This window comes from Pleurodeles waltl, chromosome 1_2 (genome assembly GCF_031143425.1).
Source record: "Pleurodeles waltl isolate 20211129_DDA chromosome 1_2, aPleWal1.hap1.20221129, whole genome shotgun sequence".
NCBI classification, from domain to species: domain Eukaryota; kingdom Metazoa; phylum Chordata; class Amphibia; order Caudata; family Salamandridae; genus Pleurodeles; species Pleurodeles waltl.
In genome coordinates, this window is record NC_090437.1 from 332180371 (window position 1) to 332206341 (window position 25971).

Here is a 25971-nt window from a genome sequence, read left to right on the forward strand (position 1 = left end):
CTGAGTCATAATATTTTAAATTGTAAGAAATGGAAATTCAACATGTTTTATTAACAGATACAAAATTGATTTATTCTGATTCCTTTGTTTCCCGATTGGCTATAGAAGGCTACGTGTACTGGTTGAAGTCGATTGACTTAAAAAGAGCATGGAGAACTAAAAAGTGGCAAATAAAAGGGAAAATAACTTTATTTAGAGCATGCATGATTCCTGTTCAAGTGATATTTTTAAACGAAACAGTACAACAAACAAGTTGTTTAGGCTTACCAAACATTAAGGAACTGAATGCGGCCAGTATTTCTGCCCCTGTTAAATTTTATAAATGGCAAAAGTATATAAATGCGTCTGAAGATCATCTCAATGAATGGGTCCAGAATGGAACATTTAACACATCCTTTTCAAGTCCTGGTAGGTGTTTTTTTTAGCCTATAGACACCAATGGGTGACACACGCGTTTTGTTAACTCCTCAGGGTTTTAGAACGAATAGGCCGGACCCTTGCTTTGTGTCAGTGAAACACTCAGGTATAGTGACAACATAAGTGTAGGAAAACTGTGCCAGCAATGGTTGAAGGCTCCTCAATGGATGCTGTCAAAGAACATCTTAGTCTACTGTCCAATAACACAGATTTACAGGATTTTCTGTTGGGCCCCAGAAGATAATGCAGAAAAGGCTTCTTATGCAGCATATAATGAAATATGGAAGCTTTCACAACAAGAAGCGACTGCCCGGTTAAGGCAAATAGATCAGGAAAATTTACAGAAAGCATTAGCCGTTGTAGATAATGGGATTAACACCTTGTCCGACCGAATATACACCTTAAATGATATTATGTCCTCTGCAATAGATATAGTACAGAGTGATGTAGCATTTTTGAAACATGGACAAAGTTAGCTAAGATCCATTATGCAGTTAGGTTGGACACTACAAACATTGAAAGGAGGTCGCGTTCCCTGGTACCACGTAAGCGCAAGGGAGATTTTTTCAACATGTAATTTTGCGCGACAACAACAATTTATGGCTAAGAAAGAAGCAACATATGTCATGTTAACTATTGAGAAGTTAGAAAACTTGCCTTTTACTGTGGCTGAAATACCATCTCCTGAATGGCTAATACATGGGGTTATAAATCTGACCATTTCAACACTTCAATTTACATCCTGTTTGAAACACTTTCCAGTGGGCAGATATGAAAGGCTGGGAGAGAGTTACATACACAAGGCGTGGGAGCTTCCCTTCTTTTTTTTAAAAATCTGTTTATTAAACGTAACGTTCACACAACAGTACAATGGCTGTTAATAATTTTGCGATCCATTTGCTTACTTATATTGTTTTACACAGCATTATTGCACAAAAAGGGGTCGAAAGAAACAAAAAAGAAAAAAATCAAGGAAAGCAAATATAAAGCAACATGAAAATGCAAATCCAAAAGGGCAAGGGAAAAAAAACAAGGCAGCATTCAGCTTGTACTTTATATACTAACTAATTGCAGATTAAGGACACAGCTAATCACTATTAATGTCATTACTCGTTTAAGTAATCCCCCATAGTGCATGGGGGAAAAAAAAAAGAAAAAAAAAAGGAGTGCTGCTAATATTTGTAAGTAAAGTGGGGTAACACAACTGAAATATGGAGTGCGTCTCTGAGGCTTGACAGGGTACTGGGCAGGCGTGACGTTACGTGATCTGGGTATATGCTCTATGTGGGTACAGACACAGAGAGAGTGTATAACCTTGATGTAGAGATACATTGTAGGGAGGGGAGGATGTTGATAACGGATATGATTGAGAGTGGCTGAGGTTGGGGCAGCTTAATTAAAGTTTTGGCAGTGACAGACAGAGCTGTAATAAACATGTTTGGTGTCCCTTTCACGGGGGTACATATTGTCTCTGGCCTCCATAGCCACCACAAAAGTGTCCCAGACCTCGGGGCTCTCTTGGATGAGACCCCTATGTTGCAATAGGTGAAGTGTCTGTGCTTCAGCCTGCGCTCGGTTATGTAAATCACGAAGCCAGGATGAGAGGGATGGGACATGTGGAGCTTTCCAGTGCGTTGCTATTAATCGTTTGTAAACCACAAATGCTATAAATCTATGTGTTTGTTTATCCGTTCTGGTGCGGTGGCGTATGCCAAGTAAACAGGAGTCGGGTGTGGGGACCAGAGTGTGGGATGAGATGTCTGTTGTGACATCTGTCACACGGTGCCAGGCCGAATTTATTGAATGGCAGCTCCAAACCATATGGAAGAAGTCAGCTGCCGGTGTGGCGCATCTAGGACATGTCGGTGTTGTACTCGGGTATATTCTTTGGATGCGGGCTGGGGATAAATATGAGTGGTGAAGATAATTGAATTGGGTGTAACCAGATGGGGGTTGCGGGAAACTGATTTAACCATTGCGAGAGCGGCAGCCCAAGTCTTCTGTGGTAGAGGAGAGGGGAGAACAGAGTCCCATCGTGCCTTTGCATGTGGCAGGGAGGTGCAGATCGCCTCAAGCAAAGCTTTATATAATTTAGTTATAATGCCTTTTGTACTACCTATGGTGAGGATAATAGTGAGTAGCGGAGACTCTAGAGGCTCAGCACCGCCGGCACCCCAGAGATTATTAAGTAGCCGTTTTATGGCGCTGTACGTCAGAAAGGCCCCATTCCGCATCACTCCCGCGGATACCAGTTCCGCATCACGGAGCTAGAATATAAGTCGCCCACCTGCAGTGTGTTTATTCCCTGTGTATCGTGACTCGTTGAGAGGGCTTGGGTGCCCGGCAGTTGAAACAATGGCAGCAAGGGTGAGTAAGGGGGGGAGGGAGCCTTGATCTGAATGTATCTGCGCCAGCAGAAACGAGCTGCTTCCAACAGTATCAGTCTGGGAAGTAGAGTTGGGGCTGGATTGCAGACAGTAGCTCCTGCGGGATCTATATGTGTTTGTAACATTGTGCCTTCAGTAGAAGGAGTATCCCGTAGCCATGTGGATAACCATGATAATTGGGCAGCTGCATAGTATCTTTCGAAGTTGGACATACCCAGCCCACCCAGCTCTTGCGGGTGTTGTGTTGTAGACAACGCTACTCTCCGCCTATCTTTGCCCTATAGTAGGTCGGTTAGTATTGATTGCAGTTTGTGAAAGAATGAGCGTGGCAGGCACAACGGTAAGGCAGTAAAATAATATAAGAACCTTGGCAGGATAAGCATCTTGGCTATCGCCACACGACCCATGGGGAACGGGGGAGCGAGCTCCAGAAAGGTATTGAGCTACGGGTAGAGCTGAGCACCTTATCAATGTTACCCTCTTTTAAGTCTGTAATAGAGTGATAAATCTGCACCCCAAGATATTTAAAGGTTGCGTGTGACAAGGGCAGTTTATATTGCGGCAGTGCCAATTGGTGGTCAACCGGGATGAAAGTAAGCGTGAAAATACTTGATTTGGACCAGTTGACATGCAGACCGGAGGCGAGGGCAAAGGAGTCTAACAGTTTCAGTACCTTTGCCATGAAGGCTGAATGATTGCGCAAGTATATTAGGGCATCGTCCGCATACAAGGATATAATGTGATAGGAGTTAAGCTCTGGGATACCCCACGTTTGCGTGGCTACGTAGTTTAATTGCCAATGGTTCCATAGCAATAACGAATAGCAGAGGAGATAGTGGGCAGCCTTGTCTGGTGCCTCTGCCTATGGGGAATGCTTTGGAGATAGCGCGACCATTTTTGGCACGGGCTGTGGGCCTAGAATAGAGCGTTTTAATCCAATTGATAAAACCGGGGCCGAAACCGAATGCTTGAAGTGTGCATAGGAGATAATTCCAGCTAAGTGTGTCAAACGCTTTTTCGATATCTAGGGAGAGGGCCACCGCTTCAGTGTTTATATTGCTGTGCATTATGTGTAAGAGTATCCTAATATTCAGGAAAGTACTTCTGCCAGGAATAAAGCCGGACTGATCATGATGTACTAAACTTGGTAAGTAGGGGAGGAGCCTGTTTGCCAGTACTTTCCCTAGTAGTTTGCAATCTGTGTTGAGTAAGGAGAGCGGCCTATATGATTTGACATCAAGAGGGTCTCGGCCCGTTTTTGGGAGGACGACTATCAGTCCGCATAGAGTCCGGCAGTTGTAAGTTGTGGTGTGCTTCGTTGAATACTTCTATAAGTGGGTGTAGTAAATGGATGGCGTGGGAATTATAGTATTCTACCGGTAGACCGTCAGATCCGGGGGGATTTGCTGCGTGCCATTTGCGACAGAGCTACGCGCAGCTCTTCAATAGTTATAGGGCCATCTAGGGTAGCGGTGTTATGGAGGATAAGTTGATTTGGAGAGACCAGATTTAGTGTGTCAATAAGGTGCTGCTCTGGGGGGTTGGGAGAGTGTATAAAGGGTGCGGTAATATGCAGAGAAGGCATCGTTTATGCCTGCTTGAGTGTTAACGATGAGATTAGGATTTGAACGTATTGCACCAATAGGTATGGGCTGCTAAGGCTGTCGAATCAGCCAGGCTAATAGCCTGCCCGACCTGTCTCCCTCAGCGTGTTGTCTTGCCATGTAATGTCTATAGTCGTGTTTGCTTAATCTGTTGTCTGCCTCCTTGTGAGCAGCCCTGAGCGATTGTAGTGTTGTTAGTGTGGACTCTCCGCTGTCAGTCACATTCTCTGCCCTACGGAGCTTCACCTCCAAGTCTTGTAGTTCTTTGGTAAGTACTTTTCTAACCCCCACCGTGGCCGCAAGGCAGTGTCCGCGTATCACCACCTTGTGGACGTCCCACTCTATAGCACAGGATGAGGTTGTGTTTTTATACGATAAAAAGTAATCGGCTAATCTTTTGGACATATCTGTTTGAAAGGGGGGATCTAAAAGGGCTTCTGGCTGCAATCGCCATGTTGGTATCTGGGTATGCATGTGGCCCCAAGCCATAGTTACACATAGAGGGTTATAATCTGATATCGTGCGTGCTAGGTATTCAGACATGCATTCTTTAGGAATAACAGATGCGGATACGAAGAACATGTCTATTCTGGTGTGCAGCTTATGTACTGGGGAATAGAAAGAGTATTCGCGGTGAGTGGGGTGGTTCACCCTCCATACATCCCTCAGACCGTTGTTTGATGCCCAGTGTGCTAGGGTCTGTGAGGCATGATTGGAAGGGGCCATGGCGAGTGGGGGGAACGAGCGATCTATTTGAGTATCTGGGACACTGTTGAAGTCACCTCCCCATATGCATTCTAGTGTGGGGTCGCTAAGATTGCCGTTGGAGAGCGTGGATAGGAAGTCGCGTTGGTTTGCGTTTGGGGAGTACAGTGCGACCAGGGCCAGAGGGGACCCATCTAGGTGCCTTCGAGTATCACGTGTCTACCATTTGGGTCACACTGTGTGCGAGACAAAGCGAGTGGGACCGCAGGTGCAATCCAAATGGCTACTCCGCGGGCATAGGTCGAGGAGGTGGTGCCGTGCAGCTGGCCTTTCCATTTTGAGCGTGTGCTTTCCAGCGTAGACTTAGAAAAGTGTGTCTCTTGTAATAAAGCTATGTGTACTTGATGTCTTTTAAGGAAAGCATATACCCTTTGACGTTTGCGTGGGGTTGCCATGCCCCTGATGTTCCATGTAAGTTTCTTATATTTCAAGAGACCTTGGTGTGTTTGGGTGGCCATAGTGTTTTTGTGGTTGTTGTGCGACCAGAGGAGTAGTTGTCTGTTACCCCCGTTGTGACATTGTTATGACACTCAGCTGTTATAATGGAACAACCAATAATCAATAAACTGTGAGCTGTGTTCCCATTGCTATAGTGGGCATATCCTATGTGCCTGCTGCTGCTTTTACAGTTAGTTAGCCCTTGATAAAACCAACCACCCAATATAAAGGTGCACACTAAAACAAAATATAACAATAAATGAGTTGTTAACAGATATAAAACAATTCCAGTGGTTACCGACATGAAGGAATGGTCCATATGGAGCAGGGGGGTGCCAGTGAGCATTGGTGCGGAGACATGGTGTTACCCCGCCCGGGTCTCTCATGGTTTAAAGAGCAAGATACGCCAGCCGGAGGGCGTCCATTGGTTGTGCGCCCCAGTGAAGGAACAGCGAAGAAACAGTGGCGGCGTCCCCAGGGCACCGAGCGTCCAGAGCAAGGGAAAGGTATCTCACCACAACCGGTGAGCGGGCGTAGATGGAGCTTGGCTATTCAGCAGATGTCGTCCGCTGTGCGTGGTGTGAGGAAAGGACCCCATGTGGATTCCGCCGAGTCTGAGTTTATGTCCTGCTCCAGGTCAGCGTCTGTTTGCGTTAATAAGGCAGTGGACGAAGCGTTGACGAATCTGGATGTGGTCCGCAGAAGCCGGGAGCGTTCGGATTGTGCCTGTTCAGGCGAGGACTTGGCACCTTGTTTTTTGCGTTGCTTGCGACCCGGCGTAGGGAAAGGCCTATTATCATCTTGTGCACTTGTGTCTAACGGGTCGGCTAGACCCTTGGCATGCAGCCAAGTCCAAGCATCTTCCGGTGTAGTGAAAAAGCGAGTGTCGTCCTGCACCCGGAGTATGGCTGGGAACATTAGCGCATACTTGATGCTGTGTTTGCAGAGGCATGTTTTAACTCGATAAAAGGAGTTTTGCTTTTTCTGTACTTCTGCTGTGAAGTCTGGATAAGCTTTGATCACGGCATTTTCATAGCTTACTGGGCCAGATTTGCAGAATAATTGTAGGATAAGATCTCTATCTCGGTAATTAAGAAATCTTACTATAAGAGGGCGTGGTTGTGAGCCAGGTGCTGGGGATCTGCCTGGGATCTTATGTGCTCTCTCAACGGAGAAGAATTTCGGGATGTTGTCTTTAAGTATTGTGTCTGTGAGCCATTGTTCTATGAATAATTCAGCGCTTAAGCCTTCTGTGCGTTCGTGGAACCCCACCAAACGAATGTTATTGCGACGGGATCTGCCTTCTGCATCTTCCGCTCTGCGTTTTAAGGAATCCACTTCTGTTGATAGGTGCGTTACTTGCAGTTGAAGGTCTTTCATAGAGCGGGGAGGGTCAGCGCATCTTTTTCTAGTTCGGATACCCTGTCGGCCAGTGCGTGTTGATCAGTACGTAGTATGTTGAGATCTTCTGTTACCAAGCCAATTTTAGCTTCCAGGGTAGTCTTGGTGTCTAGAATGGCTTGCAGTATTCTTTCAAATTGTGACGTGTGTGATTGTAAGGTGAGTTCCAGCTTCTGCAGTGCTGCTTGTGTGGTGGCGTGGGCTTCTGGGGGGGGTGAGGTGGTGTGGTTCATTTTGCTCGGTGGTGCACGTGCGGATTTTGGCTTGACCATTTGGCAAACGCAATGGTGCGTGTACGTTAGCTCTGCCCGTGAACTCACAGCAATAAATGAGGCCGAGTCAAGTGTCGCAGTAGACTCGCCTGGTTGTTAAGGCTGTGTAAAGCATGGGCAGGGCGAGTATCTTGGAGATTAGCAGCTTAGTATCTTGACCGTTTACTTGCGAGGACTGCAAATTATAGCACCTGTGGGGATTTATAATGCTAGTGAGGTGTGGACTGAGCGCTGTGAGGTTAGTCAATGGTTAAAGTTGCTTTGGTTGCCTTGGGACGCAGAAGGATAATTAGCACGGTAGCATATTGCGACTTGATAAGTGTTGCCGAGAAGCTCACCTCATGCAGTTGTCCGAGTCCATTTCGCACTGTGCCCTCATCCGTCGGCAATGTTCCTGGTGCCCCACCCCTCCTGAGGTGGGGCGCAGTTCAGTGTAATGCAGGGCACTGGGTAATAGAAAAAATCCTTAAGCTAGGTGACAATCCAACACAGGTTTCCAGCCCAGAGTGTCTGGGAAAGCAAACCAATTCCCATGGGCCCCATCATTCCAGGCAACCTGGTGCTATATATCTGTACCAGTGCAGATTTGCGCCCGTGGGTGATGATTCCAGGACGCCGCTCCCATGTAGCGCGCTTCCATGCTATTCATGCCCACTTACCAGTGGGACCGGTCTTCTAATGTTCGATGGCCGCCAGCGGGCGAGGGCCCAGATTCTAAAATGGCGTCCTCAGCTTGTGAGGACGCACGGTAGAGTGTTGTATGCGGCCCAGCCACTGGGCCGACCGCTGTGCTTGTTGTTTCCTCTGATGAGCATGGGACGGAGCCAGGGCATCGTGAGCCCAGCGGCTGCTCCCCTCCGAAGATGTCGCCCGGATGAGCCCGCTACGGCAAGGCTCGATCCGGGGTAGGTGGCGCCGTAACAAAGGAGTCCCGGCCGGCACCGCAGCTACGGCGAGCCTCCCGGATCCTCGCGCTGCTTCCGCGCCCCTGGCAGAGTCAGATTTTCAGCGGCCCTTCACGGCAGTGTAGCGCGGGCCACAGCTCCAGCCCCGGGCTGCACGGACCCGGCGCTGCGCGCACAGAGCTCGCAGGCTCTGAAGCGGGTGTGGGCCCCAGTTGGCTGGGCGCCCGTCGATCTCCGGTTTTGGAGCTGCTCCGGATCCTCGGTCCCGGGCGCTGATGCGGCCCCCCGGCGGCACCTTGAACGGCGTCTGTACCCCGCGAAGGGGGAGCTGAGGCGCCTCTGGCAGGATGATTACGCGGGCCGGGGATCAGAGCTGCAGTTTATGCTGCTGCTCCGGTCGCCATCTTGGCCACGCCCCCAGGAGCTTCCCTTCTTGTACAAATGTTTCAATAGCATGAAAGAGGTCTTTCTTAGCGGTAGTGAATAGAAGACTTATGTGAGCCATTCAATGATTTGCAAACAGCTGTCCTTGCATGGACCATGTAATGCCTCCACAGAAAATTTGGCTTGTTATCTGAAGGGAGTCCCAGTCCCCTCGATTAGACCTGTGTCCCAGGTGCTCTCAAATGGTAGCTATGTGCTCCTTAACAATGAGAGCTGTTGTGGAATGCGAGCCGGAATAGCGTATGTCATTTCGGTCTCCCAAATTGTTACATGGTGCGGAATGTCCTTTTTCCCCCTACGCAACTGAAAGGAGTATCAGACATTTGGCCTCATATTGCTACTTCTGATGTGAATTTTGACAAGTTGAGCAGACTAATGGCTTTATTGTTTCAAAAACATGTGGCGCTTACATCTGCATGCAAGACCTATGCACTGCAGGTTGCTAGGTCCTCAGCGGAGATTCAGTTCCTTTTAAGTACAAACTTGCCGAGACACTTTGGTGAACTTGGAGGAAGAATATTTAATGTGTCCAGTTCTATTGGAATTGCCCACTTTTTTAAGGCTGTTGGTTCTGGTTTTGTTCACACCTTCTCCTCTATATTTGGTTTAATACCTTCAGCCATACATTCAATATTTGGGGGATTTCTGATTACTTTGGCTGTAATAAATGGCATTTTGCTGTTGCTACTTTTTCTGCACGATGGCTGTCCCTTCACAGCAAGGAGGACTGAAAGCCCTACCGCCAGCGTAACTGTGTCATGGACATGTGATGCAGTACTTTGGAGCAGCACTCCTGGAACAGCTGGAGTGTGACTGGTCTATGTCATTCCGACTGGTTTTGGATTGAGTGCAGCCAGTGTTTCCATGCCTCTGGTGCCTCTTTGAATGTGCACTGAAAGTCTGTCTTACTACGCAGAGCTTACTTTCATTGGACGCTGATCTGTGGATGTTCTCGAGGAGGTTTCATTATCAGACAGAGAGTGCGTTTGCTACGGGAAGCCGTTTATGAGTTGCCCTTTGTCGATTCTGTGAATTAACTCTACGGTGGGTATGACACGGAATGCTGCTGCCTTAGCTGAAGCTCAGGCACTTGAACACAAGTGCTCTGTGTTTTTTTTAGGATTTGATCTTGATATTTTACCACCTGTCGAAGTGGAACGTCTCCTGCCTTCAATCTCCTGGATGTAACTGGCGATTTGCAAAATGACACTGGCTATTGCATTTGGCTTTTTTACGCCATTTGTTAAAATTGTTCTCTTTCCTGCCCCTGTGTCTCTTAACTTGTCACCATTGAACGTTGTTGTTTTTATGCTTTTATTGTTAGGCTTTATTAGACTTATTTTAATTTAAGCTTTAAACCACCTTTGACCGGCAAGGGGAGGGTGTTGTATAGTTATTTTAGCCATATTTTAGACACAATGTTTTAGCCAACTAGGGCTGCCGCTGTGCACTTTAACCCAGTTACATTTTATTGAGCATTGCTTTATTTTTCATCAATAGCCATATTTGCGGTGTTGTTTTATTTTCTCTATCTCATTGTTCTTTCACCTAGAACAGAATCACGTTCTTAGTAGGACATTTATTTCACTTGTGCTTTCTCCAAGGCTACATAGGGTTGCTGACAAATGTGGTATGCTGTGTCTTCAACATTCACTGAAAAACACACACTCATACATGGGGACCATATCTTAGAATAGAAGTTGTTTTATAATAAAAACACCCCTTTGTCCCAGGCATGTTAGAGGGAGATTCCAACCAGATGACCACAACTGTATGCCGATTGCTGATTGCTTCACTACAGCTACTTACCTTGACAGCCGAACCCCTGATCCATATGGGGTCGGTGTCTCTCTAGACTACAGGCTTCTTTCTCCAGGTATGAGGGATGATGTACTCCCACTGGGAAACCCAAAGACCAGATTAAGCTTATTACGCTGTGTTCAAACATAGTGTAGGTAGGTGAAATGTAACTCACTCCTAGTGACAGTATGTTAGGACTGTTTTTGTATTGTTTTCTTTTAGTCACCTGCTTGTTTTTATTGTGTGTTATCATCCTAGCTATTGCAATGAATGCCTTTCTATTTAAGATGCAGTTACTTCAATAAATCCTGATTGTACCATACTCTGCTTCTGTTGTTTAAATATGAGACTTTGGTAACTGAGAGAAAGGGATGAGATCTGACTGACCACGATTCCCCTGAAGAGTCTTTCTTGTCATACGCCCGGTAGCCACAATCATCTTGGCAAGAGATGAGGCGTTGCTAGTTAGCCGGAAAAGCAGGATTAGGCCGACCGGTGTCATGTGGCGTGGAATCATACTTAGGCGGTCATTATGAACATGGCGGTGTGGCCCGCCATGATGGCGGTGGCGGGTAAAACCGCCACATAATGAACCCCATGAGGGCCGCCATCGGCAGCCCTCACACACCGCCAGGCTGCCTCCGTCAGGCAGCCTGGCGGCAGTCAGAGACATTATCCGACAGGGGAGCGCTGCTGCTCCTCGGATAATGTTTCCTCAGCCACCAGCCTTTACCTGGCGGGTTTCCCCGCCAGGGAAAGGCTGGCGGAAGGGGTGCACTGGGGCACCCCTGGGGGCCCCTGCACTGCCCATGCACTTGGCATGGGCAGTGCAGGGGCCCCGGTGCAGTGCCCCATATCGCAGGTCACTGCCCGATTTTCAGGCAGTGATCTGCGCAACGGGTGCAGCTTCACCCACCGCACAGAGGCTTTGGTGGTGGCTCCATGTGGAGCCACCGTCAATGTCCCGGCCAGGCCTTTCTGTGGGCCGGCGGCCGGAAACAATGGAATGTTCCTAATACAGCCGGCGGGGATCCGGGGACGCTGGCGGTCAGTGTTTTGACCGCCAGAATGAACACTGCGTTTTTTAGAGCCGTGTTCATAATGAGGGCCTCAGTAACCACAATCCGTCTGATCCTGCCACCCAGATCCAGAGGCCTCATTAGCATAATGAGAACCTACACGACAAATGGAAGCCCCCTTTTAATGCCTCTGAGCAGGTGTTAAAAGTGCGGTAAAAAATGTCGCAACACCATTTTTTTTAGCCCCCCTAATGGGGGAACGCCCCTTTGCATACATTATGCCTGGCGCAGGCATAATGTAGCACAAAGTGTCACAGAGTGGCGCAATGCATGCATTGCACCACTCTGTAAATTTGCCACATTAACGTAAAAAATAATTACGCTAATGTGGCGCAAGGTTGCGCTAGGGGATTATAAATATGCCCCCTAGTATATTGCAACCTGCAGTGTACTACATTGGCTGTGCTGCCTAACAGGGATTACTATGGGGGCTTGTGTTTTCTCTAAAGCATGTGAAAATTGATTAATACTTTTTAGAAACTGTCTTGGATCTTCTTCTATTGTTTTTGATCATACAGCATTTCCAATAATTTGCTTGCCAACTATCTGCATTACCGATTATTTTGGATTCTCATAATGAGTTTCTATGATTTTTCTTTTCTATGAATTCTAAACTGGTGTTGCATTATTGGGTGGGTGGTAAAGCACCTGGGCTAGACAACTACACAGGGGAAGTACATGGGGGCAAGTCCAGCACAGAGAAGGTTGCAGAGAAGCACATGTTCAAGATCGAGAAACAGGGAGGGCAGCAGAGGGGGTAAGAAAAGTACATAAGGGAGACAGCTAGAAAACACATTCACTCTCATAGATTGCTTGACCAAAAAAAAGAAGTGATGCCTAAAAAACAAGCAGTCGACGGCAGAGGACAAGGAGAGGGATAAACACAAGAAGAGGAAGGAAAGCCTACACAAAATGAGAAATACAAAAGTAAGCAAATGAGAGTGACATTAAAGCCAACCAATGGTAAGCAGTGGGTGGACTCTAAGCCAACTGTAAGCTGACAATAGCTCTTTTTCCAAGCAGACAAAATTGCAAGACCTCAAAAAAGGCCACATATCAATTTTGCCAAGCTGGAAAGTAATGATAGAGACCTGTTAAAAGTATCCAGTAATGGGACAAAAGTAGTTAGTCCACAACTCCCACATTCCATAAGCCTTCTAAAGATACCAGGTGTAAAAAAGGTGCAGTTTAAGAACTGCATTTGTAGTGAGAGTGCACTTCTCACTCCTAAACATTTCAGATGCTGCCCACAGCTGGCTGAGAATGCCCCCTGGGCTTCTGCTGCAGACAGGCATGCTAGGGTCTGGTGTCCACATTTGCAGCCCTGCAACTGCAACACACACGGCTCCAATTTCACTCTGATAAGGCACAGTTTTTTGCTGGAGACTCTCTTCTGGATACTCTCAATTTTCCTCTCAGCTCTGTCCGTGCTGCGCTACTTATCCATTTTTTCTGCTTTAATGCTAAAACTATGATTCTGTGGTATAAAGTTGCATTGGTGTCACAAAGACTGTGATTCACAAAAAAACATCTGTGTTGTTTCCACAAATGCCTTTACCACGCATGCCTTTACAAGAATTTTTTCATTGTAAAGGCATGTCTAGTAAAGGCATGTGTGGAACAGCATGAGTGGTTTTCACATGCCATCCCCCTCACCCAACCTAAAAATACACCCACCCAGAGCCCTAAAACCTACCCCAACCCCCACCCCCCCTAAAAACAACCAGCCCCATCCCATAAATAAAATTGACCCGCCCCTTAAAACAAAATTACCCCGACCCCCCACCCTCATAAAACAAACTACCCCAATACCCCACCCCCAAAAACCAAACTACCCAGACCCTCCACCCTTCAAAAACCAAAGTAGCCCTACCCCCAAAAAACAAACTACCCCAATCCCCCACCCTCAAAAACCAAACTACCCTGACCCACCCACCCTCACCCCCAAAAACACTAACTACCCGACTCCCACCCCCAAAAACGAAACTACCCATTAACCCCCACAAAAAACAAACTACTCTGACCCTCACCCTAAAAACCAAACTACTGCGACCCCCCTATGCCCAAAAACACTAACTACCCGACCCCCACCTCAAAAAACTCTAACTACCCTGACACCATCCCCCAAAAATTGAACTACCCCGATCCCCCCACCCCACCCCAAAAAGCTAACAACCTTGTTCCCCCACCCCCAAAAAACAAACTACTCCGACCCCACCTCAAAAATCAAACTACCCCAACCCCTCACCCCCAAAAAAACAAACCTCCATCCCCCCCAAAAACCAATGACTCCCTCTCCCCCAGAAAACAAACTACCCCAATCCCACACCCCCAAAAACAAAAGTACCCCGACCCCCCACACCCCAAAAATAAAACTACAGCCACCCCGCCCCTAAAAACAGAACTTTTCCAATCCCCTGCCCCCTAAAAATCAGAACTACCCCGATCCCCCACCCGCCCCTAAAAACAAACTACCTCCACCTCCCCCACCCAAAGCTCTTAATCCTCCGCCCAGCTCTAATAACTACCTCCAACCATTCCCCAGCCCCACTTACCTGACCGCATCATCTCCCGATGCTGACTCATTTTTCTCTTCCTTAACCTCGCATGTGCATTGTTCAGCGCATGTATGGTTAAGGCAGTGAAAAAGGGGGTCGATGTTAACGCAAGCGTGGTTCTCCTTGCGCTAACAATGGCGTTGTGGTTCCGGAGTCGTTGTTTCGGTGGTTCCCCACAATAAACACCCTTTATAGCATACAAAATCCCTTTTGTAACCCCTTCCAAATCACAAATAAGAAGGGGTGCGAAAGAGGCACCCTTCTCATTGTGAGACACAAAGGGATGTGTAAATGTTTTGTTATTGCAAGTGCGGTCACAAACAGTTGACTGATACCGACCGAGTTGTCTGTTACTGACCCAGGATTGAGGTGATTCAAATGGGGAAGCTGACTTCATAAGACAGCTGCTCCATTCAGCATCATGGCAGCTGGTGCTGGGGGATGCAGACTGTTCCAGAGAACAATTGTTTTCTTTCCCAGTTTCAGGGTTCATATATCATTGAAGGACATGGACTATGTTAAAAAACATGTTTTCCTAATAGGGACGCAAACACAGAAATGCAGATCCCTGCAAGGCTCAATTTCTGCATTCCCTTGCATTTGCAGTAGCTACAGAATGCCTTGTGCCTTATTAATATTCAATAGTGGGACGTTTTGCAAAATCCTGCAAATTTACATTTTGCAATAGAGCTACAAGCTACAAGTTACAAGAGTTGCATCAGAAAAGCAAAGCCAAGTCACAATCCAGTTAGTGTCCAAAAATACCTTGGGGCATATTTATGAGCCCCTAGCTCCACTGAAGCGTCACTTTACATGACGCTCCAGTGGCGCTACCCTGTGCTCCTTATTTACAAGGAGGTGTAACGCCACTTTTTGTGGCGTTACACCTCCTTGTAAATATGGGCCCCTCTGACGCAGTTATCAGCGTCAGAGGGGCGTGCAATGGGTGTTGCTGTGGGCAATTTTGTAAACATAAGGCAGCGCCAAAATCTAACATCACCCCTAGAGGTGGTGTTAGGAAGGCACAATGAGGAGGAATGCTTTCATTCCTACTCGCTTTTTGCTTTTTCTATGCGTGCCGCATTCTGCAGCATGCACAGAAAGAGCAAAATGCCAGAAATTATTGTTTATGTGCGGGAAGGTATCCCTTCCCGCACATAAACAATCATTTGAAAATGACGTTTTGGCACTTCTGTGTGTGCTGCATTCTGCAGGACACACAGAAGTGCCAAAGCGCCATTAGTGATTGTTGAGACACCTTCCCGCACATAAACAATCACACTCCTCAACGCAGACATCCTTGCATAATGGTGCAAGGATGCCTGCGTTGGAGCTGGCAGCTAACTTTAGCGCGAGCGCATGGTACAACACAGGGGTGCGCTGTATTCACTTAAATATGGCGCATCCCTGCATTGTGAAAAAAACGGAGCGTGGCGCTGGCAATTTTGGCACTGCTTCCTGCTCCGTCATTTTGCCTTAAATATGGGCCTTAGCGTATTGTAACCTGCTTCGTAGTACACTGACTGTGTTGCCTAACAGGGATTAGTATTAGGTTACATTTTTTTATAAAACAAGCGAAAATGGGATATTATTATTTAGAGACTGTTTTGGTTCATTTTCCCTTTTTTACCATACAGCATTTCCAATAATTTGCTTACCCACTAAATGCATTATTGATTATTTTGGATTCCCATATTGAGGTTCATTTATTTTGCGTTTCTATTAACGGAAACTAGTGTTGCTTTATTCCTTATTTAATGGTAGTATCAAAGGGTAGATTTCCAGGTAGTTCCGAATCTCAGCTTTTGCTAGACCAGTCTTAGAAATAGATTAAACGTTTACTGTTGCAATATATCTCTGGGACAGGCTGCTATTAGTGTATGAGTAAGGTATAGTACTTTCTTTTTCTGCAAATGTAAATGTTTCTATCACATACTATGATTAGGCTTCAGTGAGGATTTGGGTTTACTATATGATATGGCCGTGGGGCCTTACCATGTAATACACTCACAAATACCTTTGGTCAGGCTCGTTTACTTAATTTCAAGCTCAAAACTGGATAGTTGTGACTGCGAGCAGTAAGGCTTAGCAGAGGAACTATGTGTAAAGCATTTAACAGCACAAAAAAAACAAAGTAAGAAAGTCATGACACACAAAAGAAAAAAGACACCAATTTTTTTAAAATAGATTTCATTTTTATTAATTTTTAGACACCTTGATGAACAAAAGCCACTGGTGAGTTCTGAAGATGCAGATTTTAGAAGATATTATCACTTTTAAATGCAACTGCAAACAAGCATTGGTCACCAAAAATGTTATAGACTGTTGAAAATCTTGAAACAGTTTGTTCGGCTACTCTGGTCTGGGATGGGCAACCGATTCTGACAGGACAGAGGTCTAGGGGGCCAGAGCGGACACTCTGGACAGTTGCCTTGGCACCGGAGAATTTTTAAGGCAAGATCCAAACTTTACAGGACAACTGTCATAGACATCAACCAAGTGGTCCTGATGCTGAGAAATGTAGACAAAAGACCCTCAAAGGATGCTCCAGGTGTAGTGCGGTCTATGGAGGTGTCTTTGTGGGTGCTCCTCGGTCCATGTATGAAGTGAGGCAAACTTGATCACAGAGATCAGGGTCCCTCAAAGTTTTCTACTTTGCAGTAGCAGGCCAGCCAATGCTGGGCTAGTGGTCAGTCTACACCACGGTTGGAGTGAAATCCTTAGGTGGAGTCTGAGGAATTCAGACTTGGATAGCACTCCCGGGTCAGCCAGATTCAGGTGCAACCTTTGGCTATCTTGGGTGTGTCGTCTTGGGTGCCCGACGACTTGTAACGGCAAAACGTCTGCAATGGCTACCACCTTATCTGTTTGGGCGACTTCAGCTCTTGTGTCCCTTGAGTTTGTTTCAGGAGATCAACAGATTGATCCTTGGAATCAATGATGCAGCTTGGGAATAATTTTTTTGCTGAGCCAGGAGCCTCAGAAACAATCCAAACTTTGCCAGCCCAAAGTGACGGTATAGCCTCTCTTTGTGCGAGTTCAAGGACAACTGGACAGCCCTACTTTGGTCCTTGCTCTGATTCCAACATGATCTGAAGATCAGACTGCCAGGGGTGCCGTATTTATCCCAGGAGAGTGCCCTGAGGGGACCACGAGGTCAATAGCCAATGGACTACTGGATCACCTCCTACCTAGTGACAAAGTTCCTGTGATGTGTGCCATCTGGCTATCCCAGAGTGCCATATTCTTGCTCCTTTCAAGATGGCATGACCCTGCCTTGGTCATTAAGAGCTTGGTAGCCCAACCTGGAGGTGTGGCTACCACAGGGCTACATGCCCATGGTAGATCTGGTTTGGGGTGAGTTTTAACTCCTTGGCCCTGTCTCCATTTTGTCTACAGGAACAAAAGGCACCCTGCTCTAGGGTGTTGGCATTACCTCACTCACAAAGGTGGCTTCACCTTTTGGGCTAACAACCTGAGTGGCCATCCTCGGAAAGGAGGTGACAACTCACTCTGTGGCAACTGCCACCTCTGACCCATTTAGGTAGTCCCACTCAGTAGTTAGCCAGGTTGGGGTACCAACCAGTAGCCCTGATTTAGCCAATGGGGATACTAACTTTATCTACAGCAAAACAACAATTTGGAGGTGTTGCTGTTGACACATCTTGAAACATATATGTCTCACTTAACAAAACATAGCTGCCTGCCATAAGGCTCTCTAGGCCATCCTTAGAGGAGACTTACATAAAATGTTAAGGGGCAGGGTGGCTTTGCCATTAGATTAAATGTTCTGCAGTGGCAGACTGGGAGTCTTTTTCTGTCTAGTCCCATGAAGAGTGGCACAAACAGTGCTGTAGCCCTGAGAAGACACATGTGCTGGGTGCCCAAGGTACCATATACTAGGGCCTTATAAGTAAGTTAGTCCTTGCCATTCAAGTGTATCCAATTCAACATGTAATTTATATAGGGTCAGAACACTGGCACTGAGATCTGGTTAGCAGGCCCCAGCACACTCCCAGAGTCGAAAACTAGCAGCATCAGTCCAAAAACGTGGGGGGGGACATTAAAAAAGAGGCATTTCCTTACAGCCTTACAATACATGTTGATACATCTACAGAAAAATAATGTGAATTCTTAGATATACAGCAGAAAAGCTAGCATTTGTTCATTTGCTTCAAAGGAACCCATTTAGCTAATTATTTCAACTAGCATATTCTTATATGAACTATTATCTGCCATGTTTCTGCACATCTACCTGTGGTGCAGGACAGATAGGTATAGGAAGAGTAGGTCTAAGGGGCAGCGGAAGACCCAATAGATCCCACCTCCTTGTCTGGGGAAACTATCATCTGTTGTTCCAAAGTGAACTACAGATGCACCTTTAATGATGTTATATGGAGTTTGAGGAATAATGGCCACAAATTGTCATTATGGAAAGGCTTGAAAAATATAGATGACTAAGGACCTAATTTTGGCGGACAGTGGGAATGCCATAAAATGGTGGTCTTGTGCCCCGCCAAACCTGCAGTTCCCTCATCCCATTTAGAGGCGGGGGAACTACCTGGTTACCGTAAGCTAATTTAAAAAGGCTTCATACCTTGATTCAGATTTGGTGAGGTCATAGTAGGGTATAGTATACCGTATGGGTCGAAAAGGGGACTGAACTATTGCAGGAGGTATGGTATAGCACACTTTTTTATTGGACTTCTTGAGACAATCAGAAGGTTGTCATGGCCAGGGCTGTGGATCCTGAAAAAGGCACAAATAGAATAATGCCCAGATATTGAGTACATCCATACGGTATGGGGATTTTAGTCACTTTATGAGATCAATACTATCCTTTACACTGAATTAGTGAATGATTGCTTTCTTATTTGATTTATTTGAAGCCTGCAGCCAATCACAACTATTTTCTGAGCTGTTATAATGTACTATTGCACAGACATAATTTCAGGGAACACCCGAGAGCTGAATTCACTGTGGCATTGAAATTTGTTGTTCTTTCTGGATTTTATTGTATTGTATTGTAATAGTATTTATATAGCGCTTACTACCCCTGACGAGGCGTCGTAGAGCTTTTCGGCAAGTAGCAAGCTACTCCGGAACCCAAAAAGAATTAGTGTTGGATTAGTATATGGAAATATGAGTACAGTTTTAGTATTGAGTTAATTTGAGCTGCGGATATGAGGGTTTGTTAGTTAGATTGACTGGAGTAATGGAGGGGTGGAGGAGGAAATAATCCAGAAGTGTTAATTGGGAGTTTATGGTAATAGGATTTAGGCTTGGGATGAGTAAAGGGGGGATGGAGGAGGGAAGAGTCTGTGGAAAGGGTTAGGGATATCATAGTAGCAGGGTGAGATAAATGAGGGAGAATATAGTAGGGTTGTCTGGGAGATCATGGTAGTAAAGTGAGGTTTGGGTGAGTTAGATGTGGAAGTGGAGGGAAGAGCTTAGGCAGAGTTATTTAGGAGATGAAAGTAGTAGAATGGACTTGGGATGAGTCAGAGTGGGAATGGAGGATAGATTGATAGAGACATGACATATGGTGATGGGTAGATAAGTGGGATATAAGATGAGAGCAGGGATTCATAAGTAGATAGTTTAACAACTTATCTAGGAGTTTTGGAATGACCTATGAACATGTTAAGCATAGAATAACACACATGTATTATTATATATATATATATGTATATATATATATATATATATATATATATATATATATATATATATATATATAGAGAGAGAGAGAGAGATACGGAAAATGTCACTTACCCAGTGTACATCATGTTCCGATTTTATCCTATTGTTTTAAAAAGAACTTTACAACATTCAGGCGCTCTCAGAAAAGGCAAGAGCCTTCGTTGTGCAATGCACTTTTTTGTTGCTATGTCCAGTCAGCCTTTTAATTATTGGCTATACAAAATAAATATTTGAACAACATGATAAGGCAGGATGGTATGTGGCTTGGCATCACTGAAAAAAGCAATGGCATATTCGGTAGAGTGCAGTGGTTTAGAGTAGAGTGGTGTAGAGTGCAGTGGTGTACATCAGAGATGTGCAGAGTAGAGTGATGTAGAGGGACACAACATAGAGTAGAGTGTCATAGAGTGCAGTGCATAGAGTAGATTGTTTCAGATTAGAGTGAACCAGTGTAGAGTGGAGTGGAGTGGAGTGGCATAGAGTACTGGCGGAGAAGTGGTGAAGAGTGCCATAGTGCATAATAGAGTAGAATGCACTGGCAGAGTAGAACAGAGTGGCTTAGAGTGCAGTGAAATAGTGTACAATAGTGTAGAGTGCAGTGGTGCAGAGTATATTTGTGTATAATGTAATGGTGTAGAGTGCAAGAGTAGAATGCAGTAGAGTAGGGTGGCACAGAGTAGAGTAGAGTGGCAAAGAGTGGAGTGGTGGAGCATAGATTGCACTGTTGTAGAGTGGAGTGGCACAGAGTATGCTGTTACAGAAGAGTGTGAAGTGCGTAGAGTAGACTGGTGCTCAGTAGGGTGGATTGGTGCAGAGAACACTGCAGTGGTGTAGAATGCAGTGGTGCAGAGTAGATTAGAGTGGTATAGAGCGGATGGCACAGGATGCGCTGGCATACAGTGGAGTGGTACAGGGTATAGTTCATTGGCATAGAGTGCAGTGGTGCGGAGTAGACTGCTGTAGAATGCTGTGGGTTAGAGTGCATTGTTTTTTAGTAAAGTGGCGTACAGTGCACTGGCTACAGTAGAGTGCAGTAGAGAAGAGTGGTAGAGAGTAGAGTAGAGTGGCAAAGAGTGGAGTGGTGCAAGGTAGATTGCAGTGGTGTAGAGTAGACTGGAGTAGCACAGAGTAGATTGTTTCAGAGTATAGTGAAGTGGCATAGAGTGGAATGGTACAGGGTAGAGTGCAGTGGCATAGAGTGCAGTGGTGCAGAGTAGATTAGAGTGGCATAGGGTAGATGGCATAGAGTGCATTGGCGTATAGTGGAATGGTACATAGTAGAGTGCATTGGGGTAGAGTGCAGTAGCATAGAGTGCAGGGTTGCAAAGCAGAGTGGCATAAAGTAGTGTGGAGTGGCATAGAGAGGAGTGGTTTAGAATGGGGTGGTATACAGTGCAGCTGTGAAGAGTGAAGTTGTACATGGTTGACTAGAGGTGGGTTGAGCACATTAGCATAGAGTAAAGTGATGAAAAGTAGAGCAGAGAGGCACAGAGTGAAGTGTCATAGAGTTGAGTGGTGCAGGGTAGAGTACAGTGAAGCAGTGTGGAGTGGCATAGAGTGGAGTGACTTTGTATAGTATTGCAGAGTACAGTGCAGTAGCGTGGAATGGTGCAGAGTAGAGTGGAGTGGGGTAAAATGGAGTATGCATGGTGTCATAGCTCACTATCATTAGACACCACATCTTCACATGAAATTACCTTTGCATTTGCACAGACATACAGTTTTACTGATAAAATTATACAGAGCAAAACAATGATGTGTGAAAATGTCATCACATAGTGTACTGATTTGCTCTGATGGTATTAAAATATTTGTTTCCACCACACTTCAGAATTACTAGAATTACCCTCAGTAGATAGCATGATGTCACATAAAACCTCTTACCTTGAAGTTAGAGAAAATAAAATAAACGCCAAGCTCCACGGAAGAGAGAGTCTAATATTTGGCCTCAGTCTTTGAATGCAGAGAAAATGTGACAAGACAAGAACACAATTTAAATGGCTGTTTACCGAAAGGGAGCACTCAGAAGGCTACAGTAAATAAGGCATAGGCAATGTAAGGGACAAACTCAAGCTGGAGAGCCTAAAACCAGGGGCTGCTCCTCAATTAGGGCGGAGGAGTGTCGCCCCCTCGCCAACAGCAGAAGCTGCAACGCTTTCACCATGAAGGAATAATAAACCAGGTTTATTATTCCTTTGCAGTGAAAGGGGCGGAACCTAGGGGATGACAGCCTTGGAGGGGAGTGCACAGAGCACTCCCCTCAGAACGCATGTGCGTTTGGCCGGCCGGCTTGCGCCAGCCAAACACACATGCACTGTAGGCTCTCTCCAGCCCAGCAACCTGGTTGCTGGGCAGGAGATGGAGCGAGCCTGCACAGGTTCCCAGTCTGCCTGGGAGCACCCAGCCAGGGTGCTCCCAGCCAATCCTGATGTTGCTCAGAGGAGCGTCAGGATTGGTGCAGGGCAGGCTGGGAGTCTGTGCCTGCAGTGCCAGCGAGGCAGAGGAGAGGAGGTGCGCAGCGAGGAGCGAGGTACGTTTTTATTTTATTTTTTTAATTATTTTTTTAAACCCGCTCCCATGTGCTGCCCCACCCTGTGCGCCGCCCCCCCTCCTCATTAACGGTGTGAGCCATGACTGCCAAACACAAATGAAGCCAGCGTATAGAAAGCATGAAAATGTGAGTTACAAACCAACAAGCCTACGGTAAGCAAAGTGCATTCCCAGAGAAGCTTTCTGAATGTTTCCAAAATGTTGTTAGCTTGGTAGGCTTCGACCTAAAAAGAAGAAAGCTAAATCATCTGAGTACTTTGCTAAACCTGTGTTGAAGAGGTATGGTAAATCATGTTGAAAACAAGCACAGATACAAATGTGGGAAACATAGGAACAAGATGCTTTGATCTGCAGTGTTCCTGGTGGGTGTGGATCGGCAATGAAGGTCCCTGTCAAGTAGTTGGATTTTTTGAGTATTGAGGATGAAAAAACACAGCAAGATGGATACAAAGATTCAGGTCAGTGAGTCAGACAGGTGCAGTGTCCTGGTGAGGTGTTGTCAAACTTTGGTGCAGCGCCTGACTCCCAAAGATATTAGAAACACTATATTTAAGTTCAGGCATTGTTTAGAGACGTATGCAAATGTTGGCCTCACTACACAGCTGTAGGTCAGGGGAGCTTTAGCAGACACTGGTCTTACCTACCCAGAGGCATGGCTTTCCTGACAGCACTTACAGGTCTATTGGTGATGTCCTGTCCTCCTTATGTAGATTGTATACACAAGTATACTTTTTAAATAGGGATGATGGGACAGCTGCCAATTTTTTGTGGACGTCCTGCATTTGCCAAACACTAAATAACCTTCATAGTCTGCTCTCCCCAATTCCCAATTCCCCTTTAAGGCTTCTCATGGATATAGACAGGTGAAGTCAAGTCCACACAGAGCTCCGGCAGGGAGCAGAGTGTTTGGCAGGTCATTGCTTCCAGCAGTCTCCCTTGTCCTATTGAGTCCTTCAGGATGTTGCCACATAACAATCAGGAGTCAGTTCTTGTGATAGAGTTTCTGCCTTATTCTTCCTTCAAGGACCTTGCCAGGGGTGTCTCAAGGGTGGAGACCTATACATTTGGTGGAAGGCTATGCCTCAATAAGCCCAAAACGGTTTCACCAAATAGTTCCCATTTCTATTTCTATGTGATGCAGTTCCTCTTCTATAACATCCTTGTGGTTGAAAATTTCCAGAGGCATTCGGGCTAACCAAAATTTAAGATTGATCTCATGAATTGCCCAATGGGTAATTTCCCATCACCCATCTGCACAGGAAGTGACATCACTAGATTTCCCATCATACATCTACACCGGACGTGATATCACTGGCTTCCCGCCTACAATACCATGTATTCCTCCAGCCACGCAGGGCCTACTACATGATGGGTGTAGAGTGGACACACACGGTGGACACACCACTGGCATGCCACTGGTGTGCCAAAGGGAATGTCCTCTGCACCCATCCACCTCTGGGACGCACGCCTATCAAGAAAAGATTGGTTCTCCCACCGTCCCACTGCTATACTGCCATACTCCTCTGTGCTCTCAACCCCAGCTGCCACTTGCGGCACTGCTGCCACACCTCACCCCACAACACAGAGGGAGCATTCACTTGTGCCTTCTGCAAGTTCTCATGCACTCTCCGACACCCAGCCCACCAATCTTGCACCAACAGCAGCAAGCACCCCACTCACTTACATGTGCTCAAACCAGTCACCCGCTCACACAGACCAAACATGACCCATACAACATGCTGCATTTCCATGCATGCGCTCTACACCTGCTGTTTCTACTACCTCCAGCAACAACACACCTTCACGAGACCTCTGCAACAACCTGTATTTATTTGTCTGCAACAAAATCAACTCGATATATAGTAGGAAGCTTCAACTCTCAATCGAACACTGTCACCATCACAACACAACTTCTCATTGTGCCCAAAGAACGAAGCTTGAGCTTGTGGCCTGCCATCATCACCATGAAAATTGTTCCTATCTTGAATACCTACCACTTGCCCTCATCTGCCCCTGCCTTCAACAAAGGACTCCTACCAACCAGTGAAGCACTAACACTCATCCTCAATGCCTTCAGTAGCTCAGTGACATTCCTGGACCCCCGGAAAACCTACCACCATACTTCCCATGCTCAAAAAAACAATGCTGACCTAGTCATACTTTCAAACTACAGACCCATCTTCCTCCTTCCATATTCAGCAAAGGTCTCAAAGAAACTAACCAACCAATACCTAACTGACCAACTCTGCAACCACCAGATCCTCGACGCCATGCAGTCTAGATTAATGCCCAACCACAATACAGAAACAGCACCAATTACAGCCACAGATGACATCCACATGATCCTTGAAAGAGGAGACACGGCATCCCTCATTCTTCTGGATCTCTCTGCAGCATTTGACATAGTCTCATACCCCATCCTCATGCTAGCGCAAGTGCTTTAATAAAAATTATTAATGAGTGTTTATGTATTTTGAAAAATAAGGTTATGTAGAAAATGTAATAACTTTAAAAAATAATGCACGCATTTAAAAATGTGATCATGAAGAATGGCCACCAATGTTAACGAAGTGTACTAATCAATGATTAAATAATATGAAATGTTGAATGTAAATTAGACTAATGCAGTAATATGTCATATTAAGGGTTATGCAGTAAGCATTAGCTTTATTAATTGTAGGCCTTAAAGTTAGCAAGTGTCTTGGCTTAGTTGCCAGGCCTCATGTAAAATCGGTATTTCTTAGCATTTAATAAAAATGCTGACCCAGTGTGAGGCCATTGTGATGGGATATCTCCTGACTGTAATGGTCCCTCACTCTATTGAGATTCTACTGAAAAGGACAAAAACCCAGTATTTGACTGGTGCGAGGTTGACTAGATATGAAATGAGTCTTCTGGGGTCATCAAATGTATAATTGAAAAGATGTACAGTCCTGAACCCAGCAACCTTACTTCCGAGTGAAAATGCTGAAATTGAAAAAGAGGAAGATGTTGAAAATGATTGTCTCGAAGTAAATGATTTGTGCACAAAATTGAGACCTGACATTAGAGATACCCGATTGGAAGAAAATGATCACATTATCTTTGTTGATGGTACTTGTCTGAGAGACAATACAGGGACACTGAGAGCAGGATATGCTGTGTGCACAATTACTGCTACCTTTGAAGCTTCTTGGCTGGATTGAAGCTTACCCTACACAAAGAAATGATAGTCTCACAGTAGCGAAACTACTGCTTAGGTAACTGATACCGCTTTCGAGGTCCGATCTCTTTAGAATCAGAATGGGGAAGTCACTTCAACAATGAAGTAATTAAATTACTGTGTGCAGCATTGAACATTGAGAGGAAGTTGCACTGTAGTTACCGCCCTGAAGCATCAGGACTAGGGGACCAAATGAATGGAACATTGAAATCAAGAGTTGCAAAGATGTGTGCGGCTACAAATTTGAAATGGCCTGACGCATTCCCTGTAGTGTTGATGTCAAGGAGAAAAACACTGGAGGACAGGATTGTTACCACATGAGATCCTTAGGGGCAGAGCAGTGAGGTTACCAGCGGTGCCTGCAAATGCACTTGTCAACATTACAAATGATATGGTGTTGGATTACTGCAAAGGTCTAGCTGATGTGGTCCGCCCTTTTTCTAAGC